Source organism: Osmerus eperlanus, chromosome 11, assembly GCF_963692335.1.
Source record: "Osmerus eperlanus chromosome 11, fOsmEpe2.1, whole genome shotgun sequence".
Lineage (NCBI taxonomy): Eukaryota > Metazoa > Chordata > Actinopteri > Osmeriformes > Osmeridae > Osmerus > Osmerus eperlanus.
The window spans coordinates 5,638,933-5,651,716 of NC_085028.1; positions in this window are offsets into that span (position 1 = coordinate 5,638,933).

The window sequence follows — 12,784 nt, forward strand, 5'->3', positions numbered from 1 at the left end:
CCGCTGAGCAACACAGTGCAGACCTCCAGCAGGTCCAGGTATGGGACACAGCGTTCTCCTGGAGGAACAGAGACTGCGTTCATCTCTGCATATCCACACCTGCCTTAACCCTGTTCTGCACAAACATCTTTGTATACCTTGATAGTACAACATAACTGATATCGGCTTTGTTGACGTAGTCAAGATGTCTAGATGGGGCATCAGCCTGGAAATTGTTGATTCTTCGCCACATCTAGAAGCTAAATGATCTCAGTCACATACATGCTTTCCAAGCATATTAAATATGCACTTTTAGCATTAAACAAGCTCTTTTTTAAACCAGCTTGATTTTAAATGGCTTCTGACAGTTGGACCAGAAACGTTAGCCCCCAGGGTCATTTTGACTATTTGTTTAGAGGAAAGTGGCCAGAAGCTATCACTGGCTTTACAGTGACACGTTACCCCTGCCCACCCCCCACCGCCCTCCCTCCACCCACATTGGCCACCTCCATCTGAGAACCCCTAGTCAGGACATGCACACATAAACCATCCCCACCCCATCCTGGTGTCATTTCCTCAAACCCCCAGGTGATGAGATTTGCATCCAAGCAGATCAGACGAACTGCCTTCAGGTCCATCTTTGTGCATGTCGTTTGTCTATCCCTCCCTCCCTCCCTCTCCACCTCTCTCTCTCCCTCCCTATCTCTCCACCTCTATCTCTTCATCCCTCCCTCCCCAACTGTCTCTCACTCTCTCAATCTCCTTCCCTCCCTCCTTCCCTCCCCACCTCTCTCTCTCCTTCACTTCCTCCTTCCTTCCTTCCTTCTCTCCCTCCCTCTCCACCTCTCTGTTCCTCCCCACCTATCTCTCTCATTTCCTCTCTCTTTCTCCCTCCATCACCATGTATTTCCCTCTCTCTCTCTCTCTCTCTCTCTCTCTCTCTCTCATCTCTCTCTCTCTCCTCTCTCTCTCTCTCTCTCTCTCTCTCTCTCTCTCTCTCTCTCTCTCTCTCTCTCTCAATCCCCCCGTCAATGGAAACGTTCTCTTCTAGGAGGTGGTGGAATGTCCACCCCAAAAATACCTCCCCCTGCTTCATCCCTGCTTCTTTTCTCTCCGTCTTACCCTCCCCACACCCCTCCTCTCTCTCTCACTCCCTTCTGTCAAAATAAACAGACTGAGGGTCCCATTTTCACTCGGCCGAGCGAAGGCTCTCATTTAGCTTTGCGCCTTCCTCTCTCTCTTTGACATCAGGTATTTATAAACACCTGAAAAGGCCTTTCTAGTAGCAATCCTTCTGACAAGGCCACCACTGCCTCTCTGTGCCCCCGTTTCCTCCCTCCCTCCCCTCCCTCCCTCCCTCCCTGCCTCTATCCTATCCCTGTCTCCTTACCCTCCTTGCCTCTATCCTTTCGCTTGCCTCTATCCTCTTTCTGCCTCCCTACCTCTCAGCCTCCCTGCCTTCCTACCTCTGTCCTTGCCAGGCTCTGGTTGCTGGTCGGTAGGCCCGAACCGCTGTGTATGTGTGTGTGTATATGTGTGTGGAGGGAACTTTCCTGGCTCCACGGGACCCCGGACATCACACCTTTCATAGCGGGCGAGACTCTCTCAGCCCCCGGATCCCTCTGCTCCGGCAGGCCTCAGGGAGACAGTCTCTCCCCCTCTACCCCCTCTCTCTCTCCTATCTATCCCTCTCTCTCCTATCTATCCTTCTCTCTCTCCTCTCTCTCTCTCTCTCCTATCTATCCCTCTCTCTCTCCTATCTATCCTCTCTCTCCTATCTATCCTTCTCTCTCTCTCTCTCTCTCTCTCTCTCTCTCTCTCTCTCTCTCTCTCTCTCTCTCTCTCTCTCTCTCTCTCCTATCTATCCCTCTCTCTCTCCTATCTACCCTTCTCTCCTTCTCTCTCTCTCCTATCAACCCCTCTCTCTTTCTCTCTTGACTCTCTCTCTCCTATCTCCTCCTGTCTCCCCCTCTCTCTCCTATCTACCCCCTCTCTCCCTCTCTCTTGCCTCTCTCTCTCCCATTTCCCACTCTCTTCTACCTCCCTGTCCCGCTCCATTTCCTTATCTCTTTCCATCTCCATCTCTCTTTCTCCCATTCTCGCCCTCTCCCATGCCTCTCTCTCTATCTCCATCTCTCCTGCTCCATCTCTCCTGCTCTCTCTCCTTCCCTCTGCTCTATCTCTCCATCTCAAACTCTCTTCTCCCCCCCGGCATCTCTCAGTCCATCTATGGTGATCGCTGTCTCTAAACCTCTCCCATTCTCTTCTGATTTTCTCTCTCTCTCACGTTCTCTAACTTCATCACTCTTGTCCCCGTCCCCCCCACCACCACCTCTCTCGCTCCCCTCTCTCTGAATTTACTTCAGCACCACAAAGCTACCCTTTTTCCTGGTTTATATATAGAACACCTTTCACTGCCGACCAGCGTTGGAGCTAGCCAGACTAGCCGATACGTGCGATTGGTCGGGGGAGGCTCTCTAAACAGTGAAGGTCTTCCTGAGGACCAATCAGGAAAGGTCTGGAATCCTGAGTGGAGCGGCTTGTGAAGGGACGCTGTAGCAGCTTCCCGTAAACCTGGGTTGTGTACCTTCAAGTAGTTCCGGTAAAGAGGCCAAATGAATATGAGATCAACAAGGAAGCACCATCTGGGGGGTGAAGGGGGGAGTCTGGTGGGCTATGTGGGGTGAATCTGGGGGCTGGGGGGAATCTGGGGGGTGATGAATGTGGTCCACACATCTGGGGGTGTGTGGAGGGCAGACAACAACAACAACACAGCCATCAGCAACTCAAAACATAAACATGATAACCCCACTCTTGTAACAAGCTTTATTTAGGATTTGGCAAGATGGTTAAGGCAAGGTATTTCAGTTAAAACAAAACTAACGGTGAAAAATAAAAATGGACTAACACGGATTGTTATTGATCATCAGAAACATCAATACACAGCTGTTACATGGTGCATTTTTTTACGATGGTTAACGTTCTTTGTGGTCGATTTCATATTGAAGATAATGTTTGTAAGGTGCATAACAAGTAGTTCTCGTTAGTCAGTCAGTCTGTGGAGACCTTGAGGTGTTGCAGAGCTTGACTTAAGCTACAGTGTTATTGTGTATTTGGTGTATGACGATATTTGGGGATCGCCATATTTAAATAACCCTAACCCTAACCTATGTAAATAAAAGCTTACATAATTTACCACTGGCACAAAATCCTGTGTATCTGTTCAAAACACACATTCTATTAATTCAGCACGGTACCAACTCACTTTCCATGGCCTGAGAGAGTGTGGAGCTCCCAGGCTGTCTGCACCCAGAAAATAGGTGGAGGTGTGGAGAGGTGGAGTCAAGTATTAGGTAGGTGTATGAGGAGGAGTGGAGGTTGAGGCGTGGATTTGGAGAGGTGGAGGGGTGGGAGAGGTGGAGGGGTGGGGGAAGAGAGGTGGAGGGGTGGGGGAGGAGAGGTGGAGGGGTGGGAGAGGAGAGGTGGAGGGTGGGGGAGAGGAGGTGGAGGGGTGGGGGAAGAGAGGTGGAGGGGTGGGGGAGGAGAGGTGGAGGGGTGGGAGAGGAGAGGTGGAGGGGTGGGGGAAGAGAGGTGGAGGGGTGGGAGAGGTGGAGGGGTGGGGGAGGAGAGGTGGAGGGGTGGGGGAGGAGAGGTGGAGGGGAGGTGGAGAGGTGGAGGGAAGGTGGAAGGAAGGTGGAGGGGAGGTGGAGAGGTGTGAGGGAAGGTGGAGCGAGGTGGAGGACAGATGCAGCGCTGCAGGCCTTACAGGAGAGGGGTGTATCCTGCTCTCCTCAGCTGTCTTGCATCCTGGTGTCACGTAAGAGGGTTTTTTTTCTCCAGGAACCTGTGAGGATTTTCACTGAGCTAACAATGTGTACTCATTCATGACTCACAGCTAGGACTCCACACACACAGCTCAGAGCTCTCACACTGCCGCCTCTCTCTGCGTGTGTGTGTGTGTGTGTGTGTCTGTGCATGCGTGAGTGTTATACTGTACATGTCCTTAGGCCTATACAGGGGCTGTGCTAATGTTGTCACTCTCTCAAACCTTCTCTGTTTGCTTTTCAGCCCCCCTCCACATCACATTCGATCCAAAAGGTGTCACAGTGCATGTCCCAGTGTTAAACTAATTGTGATCTAAGGATTGATAAGGCCTCATGGGAATACAAAAGCTATGGAGATCCAAGGCCTTTTTTTCGATCTCACACTTTGGCTCATAATAGGCTACTCTAAACATGGAAAAGTTCACTCACAAAATCGATCGCAAATATAAGGTAGGCTAATTGTTGTTGGGAACGGTTTCTACCCATGACCCGGTGTGTGCGCTGTAGGTGAGTGAGCCCTCACTCTGCGCGCTCAGGCCAGTCAGAGTCGGGGGTTTTTGCACATGGCTGCTGAAATCCTGCGAGTCGTCTGGCCCGACGGGAGCACACAGACGCGCTGTGTTCGCCGCCGCGCTCCTTGTGTTCGCCGCAGCCTCGCTCCGCCTGCCTATTCCTTTCATTCCGACGGCAGGCCGGAGGGGACGGAATTAGTGATACGGAGAGCGATTTTTCACTGCTAAAGGTTCAGACCTCCAAACCAAATAAATAAAACGGATTCATTCACTGTTTCTCCCCCCTCTCCCCTCCTTCCCTCTTTCCCTCCTTCTCTACCTCTCTTTCTCTTTCTTCGCTTCTGGTCCTGCCGTGCGGAAAGGAAGAAAAAAAAACACTCTTTCCCCACAGTTGGACATAAATAGAAGAATAAATAAGAAAAAGCATAGAGCTCTGATTTAAAGTTCTGTCTGGTTGAACTTGAGCAGGTCAGACAAGTTCTCGTCCTGTTCTCAGACAGAGGACCTCAGATGACCTGAGAAGTGGCCAAATCTGAGCCGTCATCATCAACAGTCCATCGAACCATCCAATTGAAACTATAGCGACATCCAAGCCTATGAGCAATAGCTAATGAGCAACCGATATCCTGTAGTTGACTTTAATAACCGCTTGCTAATTTCCTAGTCCCAATGCAGTGACACTGCCGTCTCCCTGTCTGTCTAGAGCACAGAGGACTGCTTCTCTCACACATGCAATAAAAGAAGGATAACGACTCAGACGTTACAAACTTAAAATATCTCTCTCTATATTTTTTAAGTGACACGGGTTTGTGAGGGCGATCTGTGAGAGGGTTATGTGTCCTGTGTTGCCTTCGAGCCAAACCGGGAGGTACAGCCCAGTCGGGTGTGTGTGTGTGTGTGTGGGGGGGGTTCAGAAATAACGAAAAATGAGTCAAAACAGCCGGTGTTGTGTGTGTGCGTGTGTAGTTGAGTGTAGTGTGGCACTAGACAGGGTCTGCCTAGGTCTGGGAGGGAAGAGAAGCCAGAGGAGAACAGGAGGAGGAGGAGAAGAATCCAGAAAAGGTGGAGGCAGGAGGAGCAGGAGCAGGGTACTGTTGCTGTAGAGTGCAGACCCACCCACCGCCCACCTGCCCCCTGACTGTGCCCCAGTCCTCCAACTCCGCCCTTCCCTTCCTCCCTCCTTCCATCTCCCCCATTTTTTCTCTCTCCTCTCCTATTCCTCCTTCCCTCCCACTCTCCCTCTTTCCTCTCTCCATCCTCTGTTTCCTCCCTCTTTCCATTCCCTCTATCCCTCTCTCTCCCCTCTCTCTTCTCTCTCCCACCTCTCCTTCCCCCCTCTCTCTCCCCTTCTCTCTCTCTCTCTCTCTCTCTCTCTCTCTCTCCCTCTCTCTCTCTCTCTCTCTCTCCCTCCCTCCCTCCCTCCCTCCTCCCTCCCTCCCTCTCTCCCTCCCTCCTCCCTCCCTCCCTCCCTCCTATATGGATAAATACCCTTGTGTGTTCCCCTCCTTCCCTCTGCATGTGGACCCTTCAACACTGACGTCTTTGTAAAGCTCATACATGACATGAAACTATGATTATATAAACTCTTTAAATGCATCTTCCACCCTTGTGAACCTGATGGTAAGTGTGTGTGTGGGGGAATCATGGTGTATCTGTATAAATATGTTGTTAATGCCCGATCACAGGACAAAAAGCAGAAAGTCTTTCAGCATGTTCTCCTTAGTTTAACTGGACTGGTTTATCTTCTCTCTCTCTCTCTCTCTCTCTCTCTCTCTCTCTCTCTCTCTCTCTCTCTCTCTCTCTCTCTCTCTCTCTCTCTCTCTCTCTCTCTCTCTCTCTCTCTCTCTTTCTCTTTCTCTTCCTCTCGCCTACCTCCCTCCCTCCCTCCCTCCCTCCCTCCCTCTCTCTCTCTCTCTCTCTCTCTCTCTCTCTCTCTCTCTCTCTCTCTCTCTCTCTCTCTCTCTCTCTCTCTCTCTCTCTCTCTCTCTCTCTCTCTCTCTCTCTCTCTCTCTCTCTCATTGTTAATGGATAACCGGTGGCCGGGGCAGCCATGATGAAACGTTGACATTTCCCTCCCATTATTCATCCTCTTTGTTCATGCTGCTGCCAGAGTGTTTGTTCTGCGCCTGAGTAGAGGTGGAGGAGAGGGGGAGGGAGGGAGCGGAGGGAGGGAGGGAGGACACTCTGTGTTGGAGTGGAGGGAGAGGGGAAGGCGAGGGGGGGGAGAGAGGAAGGACGAGCACCTTTGGTGCAGGGTGAGGGAGGAACGGGGGTGGAGGGGGAGGGGGGGGGGTTGGTGGAGAAGGAGGCTCCGGGTGCTGGGAGGGGTCAGAAGGAGATGGAAGGGATTCTCTGGGCCCTGGGATTCAGGAGCTCAGTGGGGGGAGAGGAGGGAGAGGGGAGAGGAAGGGTGTGGAGAGTCTGGGTGCGGGGCAGGGAGGAGAGGGCACTCTGGGGTTAGAGAACAGACCTTGGTTCTGGGGGGGGGGGGGTGACAAGGGGTGGGGGCTCCCATCCTATCTCAGGCTGTTTGCTCGGTGTGTTTGCTCAATATGGTGGGTGGGAGGAGCGGGGAGGAGAGGGGGGGAGAGGGGGCGACGGGGACTGTGGTAGTCGGGGGCAGGGTGCTCAGAGGACTCGAGAGTGGGGGGAGAGAGGGGTGCTGTGGATGTGGAGGCCGCGGTGGGGGTGGGGGGGATCGGAGGAGGGTGAAGAGGGTGGGGGGGATCGGAGGAGGGTGAAGAGGGTGGGGAGTAAGCGTGAGATGGAAGGAGGTATGGAGGTACGGCCATGTGAAGTCTATGTTTTTGTTGTGCAGCGAGGGCAGCATGTTGAAGACTGTCTCTCCAGTGTTGAGGCAGCACCATGTTCTCCCAGCTACAGATAAGGCCTTTATGGCAGCACATGTAAAACACCTGGCAGCTGCGCTCCCAGGCAGTGTCTGCTGTTAGGAAACACTTCCTGTCTCTCTCTCTCTCTCTCTCTCTCTCTGTCTTTCTCTCTACCTTGCTCTCTCTCTCTGTTCCCTCACATCTCTCTCTCCTGTCTCCTCTCCTGTCTCCTCTCCTGTCTCTCTCTCTCTCTCTCTCTCTCTCTCTCTCTCTCCTCTCTCTCTCTCTCTCTCTCTCTCTCTGACCCTCTTGTTCACAATAGCTCATAATATTCAAGATTTCTATGATAGTTTATGTAGAAAAGTGTAAGAAGACGTTTCATCTTTGCGCTAACACGTCTGTTATATATCTTTCTTTTCTTTCTTTTCTGAGTAGTATATCATGGTGGCAACCTTGGACAGCTCCTGGAAATCAAGATACAGAGAGAGAACTCAGTTTCATGAGTCATATCTACGGTTGTATTCAAAGCAGGAGGGGAACAAACATGACAGACTGGACACAGCCTGAACATCAGACAGCCTTTGGTCACGGGGAGGTGAATCTCCCAGTTCAGTGGCATCCATTTAGGTTTCCAAATAATACACGTTTCAATAATTAATCCAGGCTTCAAACCTCTCTGTAATCTTTGCTAACGGCCTTTAACAGTGAAAATCGCCAATGACGATTTTGATCATTTCAACACTGTCAAGCGTTATGGTAGATCTTGTGAGATTTTGTGTGAAATGTTCGGCAGTTCATGACAAAAAGTTCGAGAAAGATTGATGGATATAAATTGACTGGCCAGGTTTAAATGCGATAGCCATTGAACATAGAGGAGCTGATAGTTTGCCATCTACCTATGTGTGTGTGTGTGTGTCTGTGTGTGTGCGCACACCTGCGCGGGTGTGGGTCCGTGTCCGTGTGTGTGCGCAGATGGACGGTCTCAGGTAGATCACTCACACACACAGCTCACTGGGGAACAATTGATGGTCTTACCAGAAGTGGTGTGGAGAGGCAGGTCGGCCTAGCTGCATTGTGTCCTGTGTTTGTTCATGAGCTCACCTGGCAGATAGCTGTCTGTCAGTGCAGGGCAGGAGGGGAGACCAGGGCTCAGCCCACGCCCTCTCACAACGCCTGGATCAGGGACCGGGGGGGGGGGGGGGGGGGGGGGGGGGGGGGGGGGGGGGGGGCTTTGAGGCCTGGGGGTCTCGGTGGGGAATGAGGTGTGGTATAAACGACACCAACTCAACGCTGAACAGTGTCATTTCTAATGTTGAGAGAGCAGGAACGTATCGATTCACCATCAGGCAACTTGTTTTGGGACTGGAGTCCAGTTTGTTTCTCAGAATCATCGATTCATGTGAATGTTGTTTGCAAACTAGTAAGACTGTTGAGAACGAAGGCTCAGTTGGAAGGATGGTTGAACGAATACAGGTTGGTTGGATAACAGATGAAGAGAGAATCTCTTATTGTGGGCTGATGACAGAAGCCTTCCTCCTGGACAGACCACCAGGGCACAGTACTGTTACTGTGTGTGTGTGTGTGTGTGTGTAGGTGTGTGTGTGTGTGGTGTGTGTGTTGTGTGTGTGTGTGTGTGTGTGTGTGTGTGTGTGTGTGTGTGAGAGTGAGTGAGTGTGTGTGTGGGAGGGAGGAGGTCCTGTGTGTGTGTGTGTGCATGGGTACCTGTTTGTGTGTGTGTGTGTGTGTGTGTGGGGGGGGGGGCTGTTGTGTGTGTCTGTGTGTCAGTGGTTGCCTGTGTGAGTGTGTGTGTGTCTGTGTCTCTGTGTGTGTGTGTCTGTGTGTGTGTGAGGGGGCTGCACGTGTGTGGTCTGTGTGTGTGAAGGGGTCTCAATGGCTTTTAGTACTGAGTAAACACACACTGTTGATTGCTTTAATGGGATCAGGGAGAAGCCTGTGTGTGAACCTGCCCGGGCCACACCCTTGTTTGGTCATGAGGACAGTGGGGGTTGTCTTTTGTGTCATCCAACCACCACACACACAGGCATGCAAGGGCACACACACACATACACACACATACACACACAGAGGCACCCACAAACACTCTCTCTTACACACACACACACACTCTCTCTCTCAACACACAAACACACACATGCAGCACCCCGCATGAACAGACACACACACACACGCACACACACACATACCTCACACACCCAGGTATCTCTCTTACATAGCTAGTTGCTTGAGAGGCTCACAGGGACAGTGGCCCAGCAGCACTCAGCCGTAGAAACAATGTGCATTGTGGGAAGATGAACCCCTGGAGATTAGGTGAGTTTGTCATGACCCTCAATTCACCCCACCCCCCAACTAGCACCACCCCTCTAAATCCTCCCACCTGTTCTAGGTAACCTCAACCACCTACCACCCCCCTCTTCTTTAACCTCAACCATTTACAACCCAAACCTACTCTAGGTAACCTCAACCCAACCCAGTGTCATTGATTTCAGTCATGCTTCAAACCCAGATTCCCCACCTGCACAGCAACCCAAGCATCTACTGTCAGGCTGGAGCTGCAGCTTGGTTCCCAACCACCCTCTCTACCCAACCCGTGGTTCCCAACCGCCCTCACCACGGACACAGTCATGCGTCACGCTCTCAGCTGTGTCCGTGACGGATCCAGAGGAAGAGCAGGACTGGTTAAACAGGACCCAGCTGTGTGCCGAGCAAACACAAGCTTTCGGCTATCAAGTCGTCATGATCAGCATAATTAACAGAACAATCGAGTCGTCTCGATTCACAGCACGGTCACGTCTTTCTGTGAATCCATCCGACGGAAAGCTTTCGTCCCTGAGACACGACAGCAGCAAGGCTCTCTCTCTCTGGGGGCTCGGTCACCTCATTCCTCTCGTGAGCCGTTTGTCCTTCACTAGAACCTCTACGCTGCCACGACGGCCCATGCTGTGCGAAGTGAGGGAAACACCAGGTGAAGAACGGGGCTGGCAGCTGGGTCTCTGAGGGGGTTTCCTCCGCCTGACCCGACCACACCAGATACACCGTTCCTCTCTGCTCCTGACCATCCAAGCGGGGCAGTAAACGGGCTGGAATGTTTGCCGTCAATTGTTGTGTGCCGGTGTCAGCCACCCAACCACCGCCCCCCCCCGCCTCCGCTCCTACCCCCCCCCACCCCCCCAAGACTAGTTTCACCCCCACCTCACCTCAGCAACCTACAATGGATGTGTTCTATGAGAAGCTGACAAGTTAAGGTGACTCCCCCCCCCCCTCCACCCATCCACAAACACTTGCATGCGCACAAGCGCACACAATGCACACACACACACGCACACACACACACGCATACACAAATGCACACACACACACGCACACACACACACGCACACACAAATGCACACACACGTGCACCAGATAGACTCGCACACAAATGCACACAACCACGCACATACCACACACACACACACACACACACACACATGACCGGTGGGTTGGGTCAGGTGACAGGGCGGAGGGTGAAGGATGGAGGTAGGGAGGGAGGGTCTCTGGATCTCCGGGCCAACGCCAGTCAACACCCTCCGCCTGCCTCCTCTCGTTCATCACACTCCTAGATGACGGCCAGATGACCACAGAGCCCAGTCTTAGGTCACTTTGGCTACAGTTTGTGTGAAATGTTCTGACGAAAAGAGAGAGAAAGACGTAAACATTCAAACTGACTGGCAGGTTTTAATGCAAGGATTGATCTTAGAGGAGGCTAATAGTTTAGCATCTACCGGAAGCACTTTCAGTACCATACCAGAACGAGGAACTAGTTGTCTTTTGGATTCAGTTTAGTTATCTGAACTCGAGGACATGGGCTGCATGATTAAAGTGTTCAAGTTCATAGTGCTGGTATGGGACTGAAAGTACTTGGAATTGTAAATTGTCTGGTCATTGTGATTCTGTTGGTCTCAGACTAGGGTATACTATTTTTATGCTCAATTAAATCTCCTGTTTTTGCAAGCTTTATATACGATTGATCACAGATGTAGTGGCCAGGTACTGGACACGGCAGTTGGAGATCGTAACTAGTAGATGAGTTGTTTGAATGTTCCTCATCAAATCTCCACCACAGGCCTGAACCCAGCACCTTCCAGCTTCACAGTCCACGACAGCAGGTGTATTTTCATATGTACGTGTATCTCGCTCCACACTCAAAGAGGAAAGTCTACAAATCAAAGTTAGCTGCCATATACATGACCCACAAGGCATGTGTGTCTAAAAACAAGGTTAAACATGATAATCTGTTCAGGATAAGCTATTGTGTGTTTGGAGACCAGTGTGCTAGCAGATGGACGATGTGCTGTCGTTGCACAGACGCTGATAAGAAGCTGGTTTTGTGTTTTTCGGTCCCCAGGTCGGCGTGGCAACATGCCAGCTGATAAGAGGGCTACGTGCATACCAGGTGAATTAATGATTGGTCAGGTCTGGCCGCTGCCTTGCCTTGCCTGGTAACACACATATACACACGCACGCACTAACTCAAACACACACACTCACAAACACACACATACACAGGGATATCTCACATGTACACATGCAGATACACACACACGCTCACACATACATACATAGGCGCACATACACTCGATGACACAGACACACACAGATTCTCACGCGCTTGCACACACACAAAAATGGTTCAAGTCTACAGCAATGGCAATGCCTTGACTAAAACAATGATATCTAACACCATGGCGCCATGAACTTCACAGAATTCCCCACCGAAACCAAAACAGAACACAAACAGTGACTTTGTCCTTTCAGATAGTCCAACCTAGCCCTAACATCAAAAGGAGTTTCTCAAAGCAGCAGCAGTGCTGACCAGAGACCAGTATCTAAACGGGATCTTTTAACAGGACAGTGCACACCAGTGCACACCTACCACTACTCAGGCGGTTCTTTGTTTTGAACTCTGGCTCATAAACACTTCCTACAAGGAACTCCTCCTACCTGTGGGTATTGGTTCTCTGTTTTATGTTTAGTTCATGAAGAGGTAGAAACCCATGTGATGACCTCAGCTACTCAAAACATGACTTGAGGCGTGGCAAAACAGTACAACCCTTGCCCTGGTTGTGGGCCAGCCCCTGGCCCTGGCCCTGGATCTGGCCCTGGCCCTGGCCCTGGCCCTGGCCCTGTGTCTGGGCTAAACTGCCCTGGTTGTGGGCCAGCCCCTGAGTCTGGGTCTGGGCTAAACTGCCCTGGTTGTGGTTCAGCCCCTGGCCCTGGGTCTGGGCTAAACTGCCCTGGTTGTGGGCCAGCCCCTGGCCCTGGGTCTGGGCTAAACAGCCCTGGTTGTGGGCCAGCCCCTGGCCCTGGGTCTGGGCTAAACAGCCCTGGTTGTGGGCCAGCCCCTGGCCCTGGCTATGGTTGTGGAGTGGAGCCTGGCTCGCCTCTCACCCCTGACCATCTGCCCCTTTACTTTATGTGGTACTAGTTCTGGTTCTTCTCAGCCCGCTAAGCTTTTGTCTGGTTTCGGGTCCAGTCCTCTCAATAGCACGTAGTGAAGTGTTATCTCTCTCTTTATATCTCTTTCTCTCTCTGTGTCTCTCCCCCCCCCCTCCCCTCTCTCCTCCTCTCTGTATCTCTG